This window comes from Canis lupus, chromosome 12 (assembly GCF_048164855.1).
Source record: "Canis lupus baileyi chromosome 12, mCanLup2.hap1, whole genome shotgun sequence".
NCBI lineage: Eukaryota > Metazoa > Chordata > Mammalia > Carnivora > Canidae > Canis > Canis lupus.
In genome coordinates, this window is record NC_132849.1 from 55734881 (window position 1) to 55755214 (window position 20334).

General features: G+C 38.1%; 1 long non-coding RNA gene across 6 annotated transcripts in view; it reads right to left on the reverse strand.

Annotated features, from left to right (window-relative positions):
• Nucleotides 1-19908, reverse strand: part of LOC140600752 (uncharacterized) — a 66493-nt gene extending 46585 nt beyond the window's left edge. For 3 of the 6 annotated variants that reach the window (XR_012003921.1, XR_012003920.1, XR_012003919.1), the window contains exons 1-2: nt 19334-19908; nt 2403-2605 (exon numbers count right to left, since the gene is read on the reverse strand). This is a non-coding gene — a long non-coding RNA (uncharacterized lncRNA). The remainder of the gene's footprint in view (nt 1-2402; nt 2606-19333) is intronic. The other 3 variants (XR_012003923.1, XR_012003924.1, XR_012003922.1) reach the window with 1 other exon arrangement.
• Between the last annotated feature and the right edge of the window lie 426 nt (nt 19909-20334).

Here is a 20334-nt window from a genome sequence, read left to right on the forward strand (position 1 = left end):
TTTAACTAAATACAATTAAATATTGAGCTAATTTTATTCTTAAATGTTAATATTTATAGTATGACAGATATCATAACCTTCCAAGATAATGAAAAAATGCCAAGATTGACTAAAAGGATTGACTCAAATGGAATATATAGTTTTTTAAAAAATTGATACATGATTACACATTGCTCCGAATTTAAGACAGTGCTGGGCATGCAGGGGATGTTTCAAAAAGTAATTTTAAAGAATCTCCTCGAAATCAAAAACAAGTTACCATGAATTTTGAAGCCTGTCATACTCTTCCATATTTGGCTAGAAACACTGACTTTCAATAAGCTTTTCTATGGGCAAATCAGCTCATTTTAAGCACAGATTTGATAGCCAGATCAAGGTCCCCAGGCTGGTATTCCCTTCCATTTCTTACCAGAGAAACATGAATGCTCCTACCAAAGAACAAAAATAAGAAAAGCAGAATGTGTAAATTCCAGCAATCCAAACCTAGAACCAACAATCCAGGCCAAGAACCGGTACTGTTTCCAGTACTTTAATGATACCATCTCATCTCTTCTTGTAGAAAAGCAAACAAAGGAGATACTGTCATTTTCTCTTTATAACTAGAAGTCTGTTTTGGTGGTTGAATCAAGATTGGAATCTATATCTGTCTACCTATAAAACCTTGGCTCTTTGAGGGAATCAGAAGGGAGTGTCTACAGTCCCTACTCTCGGATGGAAGAAGTGGCTGTCACTTAAAAGGAGAGTAAAGACTTGGAAGACTTTGCCCCAGTGGTAGGAACAGTGACTGTCAAGAGTGTAACAGAGCTGTTACCTGGAGAGGTTGAGATGCAAAGGAAAATTTCCAAACAGATGAGAGAATATTTGCTGGGAAATTACTTGGTCGGAACCTGACAGTCTCACTCAGCATCCTAGGGGTTGATGAATAATAATGGTGCTATATATGTCACCGATTAGCCACCTTGTTTTAACTGAGGGGTTGCTGTCTACCCCTGGAGAGAGGCCAGTTTGCCATAACCTTCCTAAGGTATAACCCATTTCTGGCTAATGGCATGAGATTTACTTGCATGAAAAACCAGTAAGGAAAAGCTCTTCATTTTACTGACATGGCAAGAAAACCTACAAATCAGACAATATATTGATATTTATTTTTGTAAACAGATGAAGAAGCGGACTCAATCTAGTGTATCCAGGGGCACCTGGGTGGCTCAGTGGTTGAGTGCCTTCCTTTGGCTCAGGGCATGATCCTGGGGTCCTGGGATCGAGTCCTGCATCCCCACAGGGGAGCTTGCTTCTCCCTCTCTCTCTCTGTGTCTCTCATGAATAAATAAAAATCTTTAAAAACAAAAAAAACTAGTGTATCCATAAGAACTAAGCCATTTCCCTTTACTTATGTCACATGGCCCTAGAAATTAATGTTCATCTGTTAATCAGGTTAGTTTGTGGATTTAGCTCTATTTTAAATACAGGAATGCATAGAAAACTATGTATATTTTGTGGAGAAGTCTTTGTTATCAGTTAATCAGGCTTGTAATCAGATCATTCCAGATGCTTCACCTTTGGTCACCTGTTTGAATTTAAAATGAATGATTGTAATTAAAACTGAGTGAAAATTTTAAAAAAAGAAAAAAAAAAAGGAGAGTAAAGAGAAAAGCAAGCCACATTCCTAATCATTGCCTTTTAAAGTGCCTGGCAATTTTCTAAACCAAGAATTAATGTGATAATAAACTCATTAAGTTGGATCATAGTGGCCTCTTCTGGTGAAAATGAGAATATCAGAAATCTTTGCTAAAAATAAAAAATAACTGTTTAATATAAAATTTGAATAAATTATAGAGAATTAGTTTCCACATGTTTGCAAGTGATATTTCCTTAATGATACTAATTCTAAACACGATTGTATATTAGATCATACATACTCAGATGATTTTTCTATATGTCATTAAAACCTGTTATGAGGAAAGCATATTATATGGGACAGACACATACAGTAGTCTTTCAGTGATATGATCTTAGATAAATTTCAAATCTTTTCTAGGCCTCAGTTTTTCAATATGAGGAATAAGAAAGATTGTGATAACCAAAGCAGGAGATATCACAACCATTATTATCTTTGATGACCATGGGATATAATTAAATGCCACGTATGTTATCATAATGATCTTTATAAAAATCCTGTGAAATCACAGGACAAGGTTACACATCCCAAATTATAAATGAGGACACTACAGCTCACAGAGATCCCATATTTTGACTAAATACATGTCTTAGTTATGGATCAAAGTTGTAAATCCACATCTCCTGATTCAAAGTTAAGGAGACTTTCTGCTACTGGTGAGGTGGTGATGGATCCTATCAATCTCTGCATAAGAAAACCTTTGTCAACCCGAGTTCACTATACCTACCATCATTATGGACCTGACCGTGTCTGGGTAGGAGGATTGAAAAACTATTCAGTCCAGTGGTTTTCAAAATGTATTCTCTGCTAATCCTTCATAGTCTTCCCACAGGTAAATAGGAGTAGTGAATGGATGCATTTCCAGCCTCTTCTCCTATATCAGCTTTGTATTAGACCAGGTCCACTCAGGGAATAGATACAACATAATACCTACAAACAGGGAATGTTTAACATTGATAGTTATTATCTAGTAACAAGGGATTGACCTCAAAGAGTAAAGAGAACTCTAAATAACTTAGATTCAAGGAAAAGTACCCAAGGGAAAAATAAACTTGGAAGTGAGAAGCCTTAATCAAGGTTGAGCTTTAGACCTTGCTGGAGAAGCTGTGGTCAAAACTCAATAGATGATGTTCACTTGGTTGTTCTGGGCCAGGACTGGTCCACTGCTTCTGGCCCAAGGCTGGTGAACAAGGAACCACAGCTCGGAGCAGCATGGAGGGTATACCCTTGCCTGTTGCAGGTGGGCTGGACGCCAGGAAATTGCAGCTGGACATGGCACACAGGAAAGGCCCCTGCAGGATGGGGTCTGCTGCAGTCCAGGAAGTCAACATTGGAATGGCTGGGACTCTTCCTGGCAATGTAGCCAGAAGATTTTGAAATTCAATGGAAAGGCCACAAAGGTGTGGCTGGAATGTGACTAAAGCAAGCATTGCTGGATCTCCTCCAGACATGCCACTGGCCCATGGAAAGTGAGTGAGAAGAATAAATTAGAAGTATACCAGAACCAGGAAGAGAAACCCCTTCCTCCTGAGATGTTGTTACTGAGAAATCCAAATGTCATGCTGGATGCAGAATTAAAACACTTACAGGGGCCAGCTCACTTATCACAGAACAGACCGTGAAGGATAGATTTGGAGCCAACAGGCAGGAAATTCATTAAAAAGTATAGGCTTCAACCAGAGCAGTTCATAGGTTTTATATGTTAGGGGACAAAAGAAGTTCTGTTCAACTAAAAAAGAAAACAACAAACAAAAAACAAGATTCCACTAATTCAAAAAAAGTGAGGGTTTTTTTGGAACTACTGATGTTATTAAATCTGCTCTTTTTTACAGAATAGAAAACTATGCTCCAGAGAAGGAAAATAATGTGGCTTAGCACACATTGTTTGTTAAAGGCAGATCCAGGACCAGAATCCAAATTTCCCAATGTATAATCTTTAAACTCTAGTTAAAGCTTTCCCATTTTTTTTTGCCACCATATTTTTGTTTAAACTCAATTAATTAACAAAAAGTGTATTATTAGTTTCAAAGGTAGAGTTCAGTGATTCAAGGCTTTCCCATGTTATCTGGCCTCTCTGATCATAGAAGATAGAGATACACTTTGGCAAGTATGTGCCTGAGCAGTGTGAGTCCCAGTGGGTAGACTATCATATTAAATATAAGGCCAACCATAGGAATTAGGTAACCGATGCCATGATATGGATGACCCTTGAAAACATTCACCCAGATTGCTAAGTAAAAAAACAAACAAAACAAAACAAAACAAAACGCTAATCACAAAGAACCACATATTATATCATTTCTCCAAGTATGAAATTTTCAGAGTAGACAGATCTGTAGACAGAAAGCATATTGGTGGTTCTCCCACAGGGAACACTGCAATTATAACACAGATTCTAAGATCAGGGCCTTGGCAGTGTAGTTGTAGTGGAATTCTTACAGCCTGAGAATCAGCAAAACCCGAATAAATAATAACCTGGAAGACCAGAGTACCAGGCTAGAGTGAGTAGCTCAGTAACACCGCTATCATCACCGTTATCACCGCTAATAAGGCATAGGGATCCGGGCCTTGGCACCCCACTTAGTTAAGACACAGCTAAGTTTGACTTGAGACTAAATGATGGGATTTTCTGGTGTTAGATAGTCTGGTTGCAGAGTCCATTCTTAAGGTCATTATGTCAGAGTGTATTATTATTATTATTATTATTAATTATTATTATTATTATTTTACAGATGGCAGCATAGAAGCAACAAGAATTTCAGATGTATAGACAATATAAGCAAATAGAGGGATTCTCAAGGATCCTGAGGGCAGTCAGCCCTAAAAAAATACCGGAGTTGCTGTTGATTTGGCAAAATTGAGCTATTATAGGTTGGGTACTAAGGGAAATATGATATTGGCACACATTAACAGGGCCAAGAACATGATGATAAAGCATATATTATTTGTAGTCTTTGGAAGACTATTTCAGTGCATATTATGCACATCCTACAATTTAAGAAACAGACATTTGTAGAGGTTAATAAATTGTCCGAGGTTGCCAGGCTTATCAGTGGGGGTGTCTGCACTCCAACCTAGATCTGTAAAGACCAAATCTGTTCTAAGGGGTTCCAATTTGATCTATGGGATCTTTAATGATTATAGATATTGAGGTTCTTGAAAAATTATTTTAGTTTCATTCTTGAGCAGCATTTCAAAAGTTCTAGTACATATGCTAGTAGTATTGCTTGTATTCCTTAGAAATACATGCTTCAGAATAGCTGTTTTATTAAACTCACTTACTGGAAATTTCTTATAACACTTAGATCTCAGTTGTTTCAATGCAAAACCAATTAATTACTCATGTTTAGTCTCCCTCCCAGTGCGAAAATAAACACATAATCTCTTTTGACATAAATAAGCAGATTTTCTTTCCTGATCACACCCAGTCACATGTCTGTGATGAAGGAGACACCAAACGTCCATTTAACAAAAATACATAAAACGTGCTTATATGAAATTTAGTCATAATGCCATTTTTTAAAAGGGATCTTTTTAAGCCCTTTGAGAATTACTGCTTAATTCTTTCCTTTTCTTCTTATTGTTCAAACATTTTCAAGCTGTCCACATACTTCCCCTGAAGGAAGAAGTTCTCGTGGAAATGCCTGGAGAGCTGAGCTGTGGTTTCACTCAGGTCTGTGGCCTCTGCATTCTGGAGCCCGACCAGCCAATATTTGAGAAAATATTCTTGAGTTTCATTTAATTAGGTAGAGTTAAAATAATCCATTTTTAAAGAATCCTTTCAAGATCAAGCTCCCCTCAGTTCCTGTTTACATGGTTGACTTTTTATGGTCTTGGCCTAAACCAAAATCAACCAACCAACCAACCAACCAACCAACCAACCAAATAATAATAATTTAAAAAGAAAACAAAGCCAAACAAGTCAACAGCATGTAAGCTTATTAGAAACCCTATGAGCCCTGCCTTCTTACTTTCAATGCTAAATAAATCTACCTCCTAGAAAAAAAGGACTCATTTTAAAATTGTGGGTGTTTATTTATCCTTTGCCACCTTCATTCCTTTGACCTTGCTGGAGGTGATCTGCTGCTTAGCAGATTTACAACCTGCTAGAGGTAACTTTGTCAGGGAATATTTCACGTTCACAGAGTAGAGGGTACACACATCCCATCAGTACTTCGAGTTAAGATTTCCAACAATCTGCCCCATTTTCTCTGCTGTCAGTTTTGATGTCTCCTATCATATGACTTATGTGAAATTTCTTCAAGGAATTCTTACGCAATGTCCAATTGGACTCATTGCCCTTCAGTGTTTTCATTGTAACTGGAAATGCCTTTTGCCAAAACTCTTATTAAGTTAAATTATGGTTTCCCCTTGACTTGTGATCTTCCTCACTGACCCATAGATTGCTGCATGGAAGGCTGTGCCTCTGTTGCACAGCATTCCCAATGTCCTTCATAACTGTTATAGAAGCTATAAAATTAAGTAGCAGTTTATACGTTGAAAGAGCTGTGGCACCGTTTCAGACACAGAATGTCCTGAACATAAACTGGTAAATGCTGTAGACTCTTCCCATTCACGGTTCTGGTTTGATGAAAATGACTCCTAATAGCTATGGCTCTTATAACATTTCCAGATCAACTCGGGGCTTATGGGAAGAATGGCTAATTAGAAACTCTATCTGGTGAGAAATTTTACCTTTCTGTCCCTGTCTTAGTCTTTGATAACCCATCACATCCACTCCCGGGGAGCATCATTATCACCTCCTCTTCCCCAATCCTGGAGCTGCCTCTCCTCTGAGTCTTTCCTAAACTCAGCAGGCTGAGCACCCACAGATGTAGGTATATGTAAATATATTGGAAAAAATAACCAAGTTCAAATTTAGCTGACAAAAAAAAAGAAGAAAGAAAAAAAGAAAGAAAAAAGAAAAAGAAAGAAAGAAAAAGAAAGAAGAAAGAAAGAAAGAAGAAGAAAGAAAGAAAGAAAGAAAGAAAGAAAGGAAGAAAGAAAGAAAGAAAGAAAGAAAGAAAGAAAGAAAGAAAGAAAGAAAGAAAGAAAGAAAGAAAGAAAAAAGAACATGAGAGACTCCTAACTCTGGGAAATGAACTAGCGGTGGTGGAAGGGGAGGTGGGCGGGGGGTGGGGGTGAATGGGTGACGGGCACTGAGGGGGGCACTTTATGGGATGAGCACTGGGTGTTATTCTGTATGTTGGCAAATTGAACACCAATAAAAAATAAATTCATAAAATAAAGAAACAAACAAAAGATATACAAACATGTAATGGTTGACTCACTGTTCAAAATAAAGTATTTTCATTGTAGTTTAGCTGTTCTGTATCTGCGTGGGGCTGTTTTACTTAAATTGTTACAATGATCATTTCTTCTTTTGATGATAATCCTTCTGTTTTACATAAATTTATCCTTTACATTATCCATGTAAAAAAAAGTTTGCAATTTCACTTTATAATTCCCTATATCTCTGCTGGATCTTAATTCTTAATTCTGTGAGGTATTAATTATTTTCTAACTGTTCAAATGATACATTCAAATAATGCCCTTCTCATTGGATAATTAGCCTCTGAGTGCTAATTCCTTTGGTTTTCATTCCACCGGCCCAACCTCACATCTCAATCCACAGGAGTCCACAGAATGAAGCTTTAGAAATCTAACTAAACATCCTTACACACCTATTCATTCAGTGAGTGAGCCCCTGTGAATTTCAGGTAGTATGTGAACCTTTCCTGGCACAAATCTGGAGTTCCTCCTGTTGCGGGGTCATTGTGTGTCATGATCAAGAAAGAATTCTTGAGATGTTTTACAGTGCAAATGAGCAAGGGTCTTTAAGGAGCACAGGGACAGGACCCATGGGCAGACAGAGCTGTACTTTTGCTGGGTGAAGCTGGTGGCTATATGCTCAGTGCTCAGGGGGGGACGGGACATGCAGGGATCATAAATGTTCTCTTTGAATTTCTACTCTTGAAACCACTTCCACAGGATTGCTCTGGCGCTTGTCATTCAGCTCTTCAGTATTAACTATTGGTGAGATATATAGGCAGTCACAAGACCCTTTAAGAGTATAGCAACAAGTACATATTTGATCCTTATCAGAACTATGTAGGTTCTAGGTCGGGCTTCCAGGATAAAGGGGAACATTTTTCTGCTTCTATTCCTCATCACTCCCAGACCCTCCCTCCTATTTCGCAACTCTAAGGCCAATTTAGTTGACCTAATAATGGATTCCAGTCTCTCATACCTTCTCAAGGACTGTTCTGGGAAGTGGAGAGCCAGCCCTCCATTCACATATTTCATTCCCTCAAGTTTTTCCCACAAACATATAGTTATGAAAACATCTCAGCTGTTTCCAACACAAGACAAACAAAACCTCACCTTCTTCTCCATTACTCGGTGGCCGTTCCTCATTTCTTTCCTCCCTTCTCTAGCCAGAAAGTCCAAGAGACAGGCTTACTCACTCAACTTCCTTTCTATTCCACAAACATCCACCTTCATATTGAACAATTTTTCTCAAATTGTTCTCTCAAAAATCAAAAGTCAACTTTCATTATTAAATCCAAAGGACTTTTCTGACCGGGCTTTATATATATTTTAGGCAGCATTTAAAATCAGTTGATAGGTCTCTCCTCAATAAGTAACTGTTTTCTCTGCCCCTTTTTTGTTGGGGTGAGAACTTAGCATCAGTAAGGTGTTCAATTCTTAGGTGAACAACTCAACAAATATTAAATACATATACATTTATGAAACTACCACATAAATTAAAAAATAGGACATTTCCACCATCCCATCAGTCATACACCCCTTTCGAGACAATATATCCCCAAAGTTACCCATAGTTGCTTCTATAATTTTAGATTAGTTATTTCTAGTTTTGAAGTTCATATAAATAAAATCATATGGTATTTTTTCTTTTGCATGGGCCTTTTTACTCAATTGTGCATCCAAAATCTATCTTGATTTTTCCATAGTTGTGTGTCCTTTTGGTAAGAAAAGACAACAATTTATTTAACCATTCTACAGCTGATGCAAACATAGGCTGTTTTCTGAGTTCTGAGCATTTCTTTCTGGTTGTGTTTTTGTGGATCTAAGCACACATTTCCAGAAGTGGAATCATGGAGCTGCAGAGCTTATTTTTATTTTGTTTTAAAAGGTACCTAAAAGTTCTCAAAAGTAGTGACAGCCATTTTCCCCTCCATCTACAATATGTAAAAATTCTCCTTCTTGTATATCCTTGCTAAAACTTGGTATCGTTAGCACTTTAAAGTTAGATACTCTTGGGGCTACCTCATTTTGCTTTCAAATCTAATTTCCTAAATGACCAATAATGTTAAACACATTTTCATATGCATATGGGCCACTTGAAAATTATCTTTAGTGAACAGCTTTTCAAGGTTCTTGTCTATTGTTATTTAAATTGAATTATCTGTCTTTTTCTTGTTTACGTGTGTTTATGTATAAAATATATTATTCCATAGAGTATTCCTATGGACACTGGACCTTCATTTCTAAGTACTGTTTTAGTTGCTTCCACAAGGTTTGACATATTGTGATTTAACATCATTCACTTGGAAATGTCTTGAGGAGGACAACCCCTCTGTGTTGAGGCAGGTCACTTCCCTCTCACAGATTTTGTCTTTCAAGAATCTCAGGACTGGGATGCCTTGGTGGCTCAGCAGTTGAGCATCTGCCTTTGGCTCAGGTCATGATCCCAGGGTCCTGGGATTGAGTCCTGTATGGGGCTCCCCACAGGGAGCCTGCTTCTCCCTTTGCCTGTGTCTCTGCCTCTCTCTGTGGGTCTCTTATGAATAAATAAATAAATAATCTTAAAAAAAAAAAAAGAATCTCAGGACTGTAGGAGATTTACTCTGGCTTTTTAAAGCTGTTAGCCAGTACCCCTTGACACCCCTTCTCAAGTCTCAAGCACAGCCTCAGAACTCAGCAAGTCTTCAGGAGTACCTTCAGGGATCTTCAGTTCCTAATCTGTCACGTTGATCTCAGTTGACAGCTGAAGGTTCTTGGGATCACCTTCCCTGGATGAGTCACTGGACATGGGACACACTCCTTCTCAGTCCACACCCAGGACAGCAAATACTCCTAGGAAAGGAGGCAGCTGGCCTGTGAGCCTCACGTACCTCTGAACTACAATATATCTAGTCCATGTTGTTTCCACAGTTCTGTGAAGTCTTAAAACCATGATTTCTTAAAGTTTTCTAGCTTTTTCTTGCTGTTGCAGTGGGATGGATAGGCTGCTGCCACCACTAAGTCCCAACCCTGGGTGGCCATCCTCTCTAAAGCCATCCTGCCTTACCAGTCAAGTCACTGGATATTGTTTTATTCCTCATGCCATTGGCCATTCTTCCTCACTCTTTTTGTCATTTTCATGCTCAGCACTTGACTTTAAACATTGGAACTTCTCAGATATTTGCCCTAGGTTACCTTCCTTTATTCTGTACTGTTTTACTAGACAATTCCAGTAAGTTCCATAAGTACAACTACGATCTGCCTCAAAATTTTACCTGTTCACTTCACTTCTATCATTTATTCCTCAGACAATTTATTTCCAAATACATTCACACTGATATCTCATTGGGGCATAAAATCTCAGTTTTCAAATTCTTCCTGTCTCATCATCCTTACCCCAGGAAACAACACTCATATTCAGAGTTACCCAAGCCAGAATCCTGGGCCTTTCTCTGTACTTCTCTATCTTTGTCCACATCACCTAAAGCATCTACTCCCTAATTATTTCTAAAACCCATTCTCTTTTTCCCCATATTCTCTCTAGCTCTCTAGTTCATCACTCAATGTCTCCTCCTTAAAGCTCAGGTATCCCAAGACCAACTTCAGGCTTTCTACATGAATCCAGACAAGAATAATATTCTTCTCATGTGTAAGAGCCATATGTAAAGTCGATTACTCAGAAAAGAAGAGTGAGATACGTAGATATAAGATTTTGAACTTCCATGATTAAGACCAAATAGCCCAGGATTCTAAATATGTCATCCTACATAATGACCCTATTCTATAGAGCAAGCCCACCAAAACCAGATAAACACTCATGAACTGATTCCCCTTCAGACTTCCATGGGAAGGACCCTAAGTCTAGCTGTATTCCCATCAAGATGCTCAGACTTGTTCTGATATCAAGGAGATATTCCTCTTTATACATCCTCTCTTCTTTTAGTTCTAGAATAAAATTAGTTGGAGTCTCTGCTTTGGGTTCAAGCTATCTACCTTATATATTTAAATATATTTATTTAGGTATTTGCTACTCAAATATTAATAAAAATAATGTTTTGGTGCTATTTTGGGTTTGTTTTCTTATGACCAATCTCTGTAAGAGAACTCATATGGGCAAATTTAAGAACATAATAAGAGGGACACCTTGGTACCTCAGTTGGTTAAGTGTCTGACTCTTGATTTAAGCTCAGGTCATGATCTCAGGGCCATGGGATCAAGCGGGGTGTCAGGCTCCATGCTCTGTGCAAAGTCTGCTTGAGGTTCTCACCCTCTGCCCCTCCCCCTCCTTGAGCACAATTTAAATAAAGATCTTAAAAAGAACATAATGAGTGCTCCTACACTTGATCATAGTTTCATATACTTAATAACTGTCAGGCTCAAATTTTTTATTACATTATGTTCTTACACAATTATTAAAAATTAAAACAGATACAGAAAGGATTAATCCAAGATTCTACCTCCTGCATAATGTAATACAGTAAACAAAGATTATGAAGTTGGAAGGCAGGATTGCAAACTCCAAAATAATCTTTGTTACTAGCCATTCAAACTTGGAAAAAATCAGTTGAACCTCCATTTCTTTTTCTATAAAATGAAATAAAACACGTAATCCAAAATGTGAAATGTATGTAGAATATTTTATGAACTGGAAAGTGGCATAGTAATTATGCTTAGCCAGTTAGTGATAGTCAGTGTTCTAGACCCAAAATCTTCCACTTGGTATCACTTAACATATATACTTAATCAATTTTCTGTATATTTTAAGGTGAAACAATTATTGCAAAATGAATTCAATCTGTTCAAACAGTAAATACCATAGGATGATACTGAAATCTTGGGCTCATCTCTCTTTGTATATACAATAAAATGAAAGCCAATATTACTAATAATACCTACACTTAAAAAGATACATTTGAGCCTGGGTGGCTCAGTGGTTGAGCATCTGTCTTTGGCTCAGGTTATGTTCCTGCCACCCTGGGATCGAGTCCCACATCAGACTCCCCACAGGGAGCTTGCTTCTTTCTCTGCCTCTCTCTGTGTCTCTCATGAATAAATAAACAAAATATTTTTAAAAATTAAAAGATACATTTGATTTATATCCTGTGTTTTTTAAAATATGTTACTTGACGGGATGAGCACTGGGTGTTAAGCTCTATGTTGGCAAATTGAACTCCAATAAAATAAAAAAATAAAATAAAATATGCTACATGTTACTAATATCCCTCCTAAACATGTTGCAGGTATTTATTTCAGATTTGCCTGTAATTAGTCCTTTGACTTGGCTCTCATACTTTCTGTGAAAATTCAGTTCACTCATCCATCATTGTTATTTTTATCCTAAATATATATGTGAGTCACAAAAAAGTGTCTCCTGCATCATCATTAAACTAGTTGTTTTGATGACCCATTTTCTTCTTCTTTTGAGCACAAACAGAAATAGAAGAAACTGGCAAACTCCACCATGCTGGTTCCAAACATCAGTACCACTGTTGATATAAACAGTAATATCAGTGCCTATGCTCCTGATGCCCATAGCAAGGGTTCTCATGTCTAGCCAAGGGTGTTGGTTCCTAATTGTTGCAGAAAGTGCTAGGATGCACTCACAGTTTTCTAGCTTTTTTATCTTCTTCTACTTATTCCCTTAGCACAACACTATCAGAATTTAAGTACAGTCCCCTCGGGGCTGAGAAGTGGAAAATTTTAAGAAACAGATAAGAAAATGCTTCCAAATTATACATTCTCTGTAAAATTCAATGTACTGTCCTTGAGATAAACTTTAAACTTGGATACTCTCTTCATAAGTTCTAGAAGATTTTCTGAGCTTCCTCTAAACAGACTCTCAGGTTCCCCAACCAGTCATTTTTGCAGAAACATGCTCCACCATGCTTGGATACAGCGGTAAACCAGATGGTTTTTTGAAAATACCTTGATTTCCTCATTTATATTTGCCAAATCAGTAGTTGTTTTTGAAACCACAGCCCTGGTTTTGTCCTTTATTACTTTGCACATTAAACATAGCTCCTAGCCCCTTCATCAACACCATAACAGCATGGTGGTATAGCTGCACAGAGAAGATAATCTTCAAGTAGGAGCATGTAGTTAATCATACAGTGTTATTGATCCCAAGCTGGTTACATGGTAACCATGGTAACCAGCTGGGTAAATTGTTGGGAACTCCATCTTTTTAAATGAGGTTTGATATAGACCATGTTATATACATTATTTATTGTATAAATACAGGAGCAGAATATGTAGAGATATTTTCTCAGTAGCCCCTGTAGGACAACTGGCGACCTTCATATTCAAGGTTATAATTGGCCAGAAAAAAATAAAACAAAAAAAAAAGGTCTGATTTGAGTTAAGAAGAAAGATGAAGCTTACATTATGAAAAAGAACAAGGTCTAGGCATCAGACGTTACCAAATGCTTAATGTGAATGAACAACTATAAAGTGACCTTAATAATAGTATCACTGTCAATTCGCCACAGTTTATTATTTATAAAATGATAATTATTTGCAGAATTGTTCTAAATACTTCAAATGATAAGTATTAGCCTACTCCCATAGTGCCCGTACCATGAGAGATAACCAATAACTAATTATTAAGACTTTACTGGCCTTATTATTCTGTAACTATTACTAACTGGATATTAAGATATCTCTTTGGAAATTTCCATGTCCTTAGAATTATAAACTTTTGAAAAAAAATACTAAAAAAAAATGGTTCTGGCAATCCCCTAGGGCAGTGATTTGAGGGGAGTTTCACATCTGCCATCCATGGTATATGCCTGAATGTCAATTTTACATGGATCTAGCTTTTAATTAAAGTTGAGGACACGAAATCTGTATCAGTGGTATGATTCCAACTATATGACATTCTGGAAAATGCTAAAGTATGGAGTGAGAATAGGCAAGTTAACAAGCAGGAATAAAATCACTTTTTTTTTAGTGGTTGTTGCAAAGTGTAATATTCATTGAGCAATTACTATGTACACTTGCTCAGAGATGAGAACTGAAGGAAGGATGGAGATTCCTTGGAAAAGTGGCTTTTAGCTCACAACTTCCGAAGGCTGGCTCCATGTTCACTTTCCTTTTATCCCATGGCATACCCTTTTCACCAATTCTAGGATATATTCCTGCTCTGCTTACCCAGGCAAAATAACTCGGTCCACTGCCTTTCAGATAGGTCTTGTTTCCTTCCTCCACAAGCACTAAAAGAAGTTCACAAAATGCAAAAAGCAAGGGCAAGAGCGCAGATATAAATAAACAACAAGTTATACAGAGTAATTCCTGTGAAGAACAATGTTCATAGATCCTAAGTAAAGAGACTTTGGTCTATGATCAGACAAATCGTAAGTCAAAATCTGTTTATTTGAATGGATTATGGTTATCAATATTAAATCTAAGTTAGTGATCCCCTTATTTTAATCATATATCTTTGTATGCTACAGCTCTTTTGTCTCTATTTCAGCTGGATTCACTTAGGGTTACGGGGATATATTTCTTTCCCTTTCCTCTCTCTCTCCCACTTTCCCTCCAAATCATTGGTCACAATTTGTCTTAAATCTTAGTAGATTCACAGACTTCATGTCACATCCTGTGTAAGCCAAGAACTTTGTTACCTCCCAGTATTTTCTTGTGATGGGGATTTGACTGAAAGAAAGCAGATTCTTACATTTTAAGATGTGATGAATAAGGAAGGAGCTTTGTGATAGAGATACCTGTGCGAGCATCCCTTCGTGTGCTGGCTCCGTGCAGGGTTACCCTTGCTTTGACTGAGCCACAGAGGAATGTTGCATCAGTTGCATCAATGTGGAATGATGTACTCAAAACCCCTGGAAAAAAAATATAGCTGGAATTCTACTCAGAATCCATGCTCTTCCTTGGACAAAAAAAAAAAAAAAAAAAAAAAGTGTGTAAATAATCCGAACTTCTAAGACTCTTTGACAGATGAGGAGATGGAGGCCTTCTGAGGAGAAATAGCTTGCTCACATTAAAAGTAGAGCAAAGGCATAGAAGGAGATCTCAGATCTTTCCATTAGACTAAATATAAAGAGAAGAACCCTCTTCATTTCTCCTAAATCATGTCATGGGCTTGTAAGTAACATTTATCATCCCACTTCTTGTCTTGTTTTGTCCATAAGATGAGAAAGCTGTAATGACACTGAATAAAAGTCAAGGCACCTAAGTTTCTCATATATGCTGCTACTTTGTTCTCTTAATATCTGTAAGATTACTTTTTCCCTTCTAATTAAGAACCTTTAAAATACGCAATTATCTTACTGCAGCTACTTCCTTTCAAGCTGAGTTGTGTTTCCAGGGGAAATGATGAGATGATATTCTGAATATAGACCCGGGGCTGCATTCAGAATTATCCCTTCCTCATCTGTCCCTCTCTCTCCAGAGGGGAAACAATGTGACAGGGTCATGCTTGCATGCTTAGGCTCCTGGTCTTTTCCGGAAACCCCTTTTCCAATAGGTGGCTACAGGGTTCACCTTCTAGCCATCACAGTTCTTCATGCATGCCTGGCATCAAAGATGTAACTGAGACTCCTAAAATGGAACTGGCTCCACCTGTTAAAGGGGTTTGCACTGTACTCTATTGATAGTGAAGCTGCTATAGGATATTCAGCAGATAGGCAAAGTGAATTAACATTTTAACAATTTCCTTCTTTAACCTGAGACCTGTCAAAAGCACAGGGTAATGACTGGATGCAGGGGGAGTTGTCAGAGCTCAGGATTACAACAATGAGGCCCCGACCCTGGCAATGGAGAAGAAAGGATCTCTTTTAGAAATGCAAAGAAGGAATTATTGAATAGATGTAGGTATCAAATAGAGATATGGAGAGAAAGAGAGAAGCTTTAGAAGTGGAGGAATTGTTGAATTAATGGTGAGTTGACGTGAAGGAAGACATGTCCCCTTTTGGGCACTCAATGCAGTAAACACCATACTTACCAGATTGATATATTGGAATTAAGTCAGAAATAAATGCAGATATGCTTTCCATATATCTTCATATAGACTTTTGAACAACAACAGGGAACATGTTTTTATATTTTAATTTTATTATCTCTTCAAAGATTACTTATGTTCCACAAGTAAACATTAGGAGAAGAAAGTTTTAAGCCAAAGGAAAAAAAAGAGTGTAATGCGAACATCCATAAATGACACATGAGGGCAAAGAGGAACAGTTGTTTCAGGAGCATCAATGCAGGAGGAGATGTACAGAGTAATGCAGTATAAGAGATGAAGCTGGAACACAGGCTAAGTTGAGATGGGATTGTGGGATGCTTTGAGTGTCATGTTTAGCAGTTTGGGTGTGGTTGTAAATGGAACATGATTTAGGGTTTCTGAAAGAAGAGCAATGATCTAGAGTATTCCCAAAGAGCATAATGATTTTTGCTGCCTGATGGAGGATTGATCTGAAACAGACTCAAAACAGAAACACTGGGTGGAGATTCAAAAGAAATGGGGAGAAATATCAGGTATTTAATTCGGTAATGACCCTCTGCATTAAACAGGTCTTCATAGTGCTAACTCTTTCAGATATCTTGTGTAATTTAGATTATAAAGATAGCTCTACATCTAAATTGAGCTTACTATGTGGCAGGCACTAGGTTCTCAAACAAATGAACTCATTTCATGGCCACAACAACCATATAAACAAAATTCTCTCATTAACCCTCTTGTACAGATGGGAACACTGAGTTGGAGACGGATAGGCAGCCTTCCCAGGGTCACACAGCTGGGAAGTGTCAGATTCAAGTCCAGGTTGGTTTGGCTTCAAGGTCCAAAGAGGCTCATTCTGTGGATTGTAGTCGGTAATACACATGGGGGTAGCCTTGTTTTCCCTCTCCCTCTGCCTCCCCACCCAACCACTCACACTCACACACACACACACACACACACACACACACACACACACACACTGCTATCTATTGAATTTAGTATCCAGTGTACCAAATGCCAAGGGGGTCTCTCTCCCATCCCTACACAGTCTATTGACTTTAAGGATTTTTGAACTGATTGAAGCTTGAGTTGGGGAGTTCAGACTTAAATAATGCCTCTACTCTCCTACCTTAGATCATAACTGCCTAATTTTATCCAGTACATTCGATGACATTTATTTGAATATCATCCTCAAAGAATATTATACATTATAGTAAATGCTCAGAGTGGACCTTAAATATCTTTCATTGTAGAAAAGTATTTTTATCTTCCCTCAACTAAAACATCTAATCAAGAAACTTTGGCCTCTGAGACTTGGTTCCACATTTGGGATCTGATGTTTACATCAAGGCACATCTGTCCTGCAGCAGAAACCCTACAGGTAGAAAGGAACAAGACTCTGTAGAAATTCAGTAATTCTTGACTCTGAGTCTTTAAAAATATATTCAGAACACATTCTGAGCTCCTCTCACCTGGAAGCGGATTGTCAGAATAACCTTCCACAATAGGACCAAGTGAGGTCAGCCCCCAAAAGAGCTTGTCTTTGCAAAGGACCACAGGGACCTGAATGCTACTTCTTATCTCAAGCACACCCACAGTTTGCCTGAACTCTATTCCAAGTACAGGCCAAATTGAAAATCATAAAACTCATCTGAAAATAGCTCTCAGATCCTCCTCCTGTCTCTCTCTCTGCCATTCAATGTTCTAGTTGTAGGGGATTTCAATTCTAAAAGAAGGGCCAGGATATCTTAGAAAGCAAACCATAATGAAAAGAATGGAAAGATTTACGTGACAGGAAAAAGAACTCAGATATTGGATGGAAAATGAGCACGAGTGCAAGTGAGAGGATTTGGTTATACAACCACTGCCTTATTTAGTCAGGCATATAGCAGAGATATGGCTAAGCATAAGGAGTGAACAGTGCAGGCAATCACTGAGTGAAAAAAAGCATGGAAGCTCATCTACCTTCAATCACTAATAATCACTAAAATATTTTAAAGCCTAAAATGCAAGAGAGTTAGCAATAAAACCTAAACCAAGCTTCTTATGTAAATCTCATTATAACCTCTTATGTAGGATTATTATATACTTTTTAAAAAATAGATATGAAATAGAAAATGAAAAATAGATATGAAAGTGAAAAAATTTCTTTTTGCTAAAAATTAAACCTGGTATAATAACCATTTCTGCTCATATGTTTGAGCATTCAAGTTATAAGAGGTTCACATACCATTTACAGAAAGGGTAAAAGTCAAAACTCACTTGAAAATATTAGCATGCGGGATCCCTGGGTGGCGCAGTGGTTTGGCGCCTGCCTTTGGCCCAGGGCGCGATCCTGGGGACCCGGGATCGAATCCCACGTCGGGCTCCCGGTGCATGGAGCCTGCTTCTCCCTCTGCCTGTGTCTCTGCCTCTCTCTCTCTCTCTCTCTCTCTCTGTGACTATGACTATCATAAATAAATAAATAAAAATTTTAAAAAAGAAAAAGAAAATATTAGCATGCCAAAAATACAAAATAATGTGCATTTTTTGCACCAAAATGTGATTTCATTCCTGAAGATTGAACACTAAGTTCCTCGGGCCCTGTGTTTCTGATGTGGTATGTGTACTGGAGGGAATGGCGGAGGTTATATATATAATTATAGTAAAGATTGAATAATAGCAAAGATAATGATCACTACTTTTTTTGGAACTTACTACATGACAGGCACTATGCTCATCACTTTATATGCTTCAATTTACCCACAGATCAATGAAAACAGACCTCTATGCCATCTGTCATTTTTTCAGCCTAGACGCTGGCAAACATTTGTGGTGATAGAACATTAACTGCAAAGACTGCATGGTAGACTGTTTCAAATACATCTCCTGAGGGGGAAAAAATAGAGAGGGAGACAAACAATGAGAGACTCCTAACTCTGGGAAATGAACAAAAGGTTGCAGAAGGGGAGGTAGGTGGGGGGTTGGGGTAAGTGGGTGATGGGCACTGAGGAGGGCACTTAGTGGGATGAGCACTGGATGTTATACTATATGTTGGCAAATTGAACTTCAATAAAAAATCAATCAATGAATCAATGCCTGATACATAAAAAAAAAACAAACAAACAAAGAAAAAAAAACAAATACATCTCCTAGTTTCCCACGCAAAGCTAGCTTAATACCTAGAGAAGAGTAATAAGATCAAAGCGATTGAACTTAGAACATGTGACTTCAAATCTTAACTATGCCAGTTCTTACCTGTGCTATTGAGAAAATGGTTATTAACCTCCAGGCCCTCAAATATTTAATATGGGCCATGATACCTTCCTTGTGAATCTCACTGGTACATGTCTCATAGAAATTAGATAATGATCATGAAATTTCTTTGAAAATCATAAAATGCCAGAAAATGTAATTGCTCACTTCTTTTTCTGTATCTACAAAGCTCTCTGAATGATCAGTGCTGGGTAAGTACATACCATCGGCTCAATAAGATGCTGAGCAGAGGCTCAACTCATCATCTTCTTAGTGCCTTGAAATTGCAAATATGCTTTTATTGATGCACAGGCAGACCAGTCACAGAGAATTAACCACATCCATTATGTCTGCCGCATAACAACTTTGTTTTCTCATGATTCTGCAGTGTGAAATGGGCTCAGCTGGGCTGTTCTTCTGGTTTCACCCGAGCTCACTCTTGTTGTTGTAATCATCTGCAGATCAGCTGGAGTGGTGATCCAAGATGGCCTTCATCACATGGCACACCAGCTGAGATGGCTAAAATACCCAGGCACCTCTCTGTCCACATGGTCTTTCCAGTGAGATAGTGGGACATCTATGCATGATGGCACAGGGCTCCAAATGGGTGAAAATGGAAGCTTCAAGGCCTCTTAAGGCTTGGCCCTGAAGCCACAGAACATCCCTCTGCTGCACTCTCCTGGACAAAGGAAGTCACAAGGTCAAATCAGATTCCAGGGGAGGGGAAGAATTCATCTCTGGATGGAGGGAGAGTCTAGATCACATTGCAAAAGAGTATGAAGGAAGCGGGGGATTATAGAATCACCTTTGAAAACATCTTTCATAGCGGCTTAATCCCTGATGAAGTCATCTCTGACAGGGAGCCCACCCTTCTGTGATCAGGGCTCTCTGTGACACAGGGGACTGTGCTCGTGTCACAGAGCCAAGAGCAGTAAATTATCCACACTGATGATGCTCATTCTCACTGATGAAAATTCTGAAGTGATTTTGTCTCCTTTTGATTGAGGAAAAAAAAAAACTAGCAAAAAAAATTAGAATGTCACAAGGAACACTGCCTCTCCTTCAAATAAAATAAAAAACCAATGCAAGCAGCCCTCTAATTTTAATTCATGCCTTCCTCCCTTCCCCACATACTTGTTCAATAAATACATTTATACCAGATGAATGGGGAACCCATTGGAGGAAAAAATTGGGGGAGAGAAAAATTATGGTTTGCCTGTGTTGA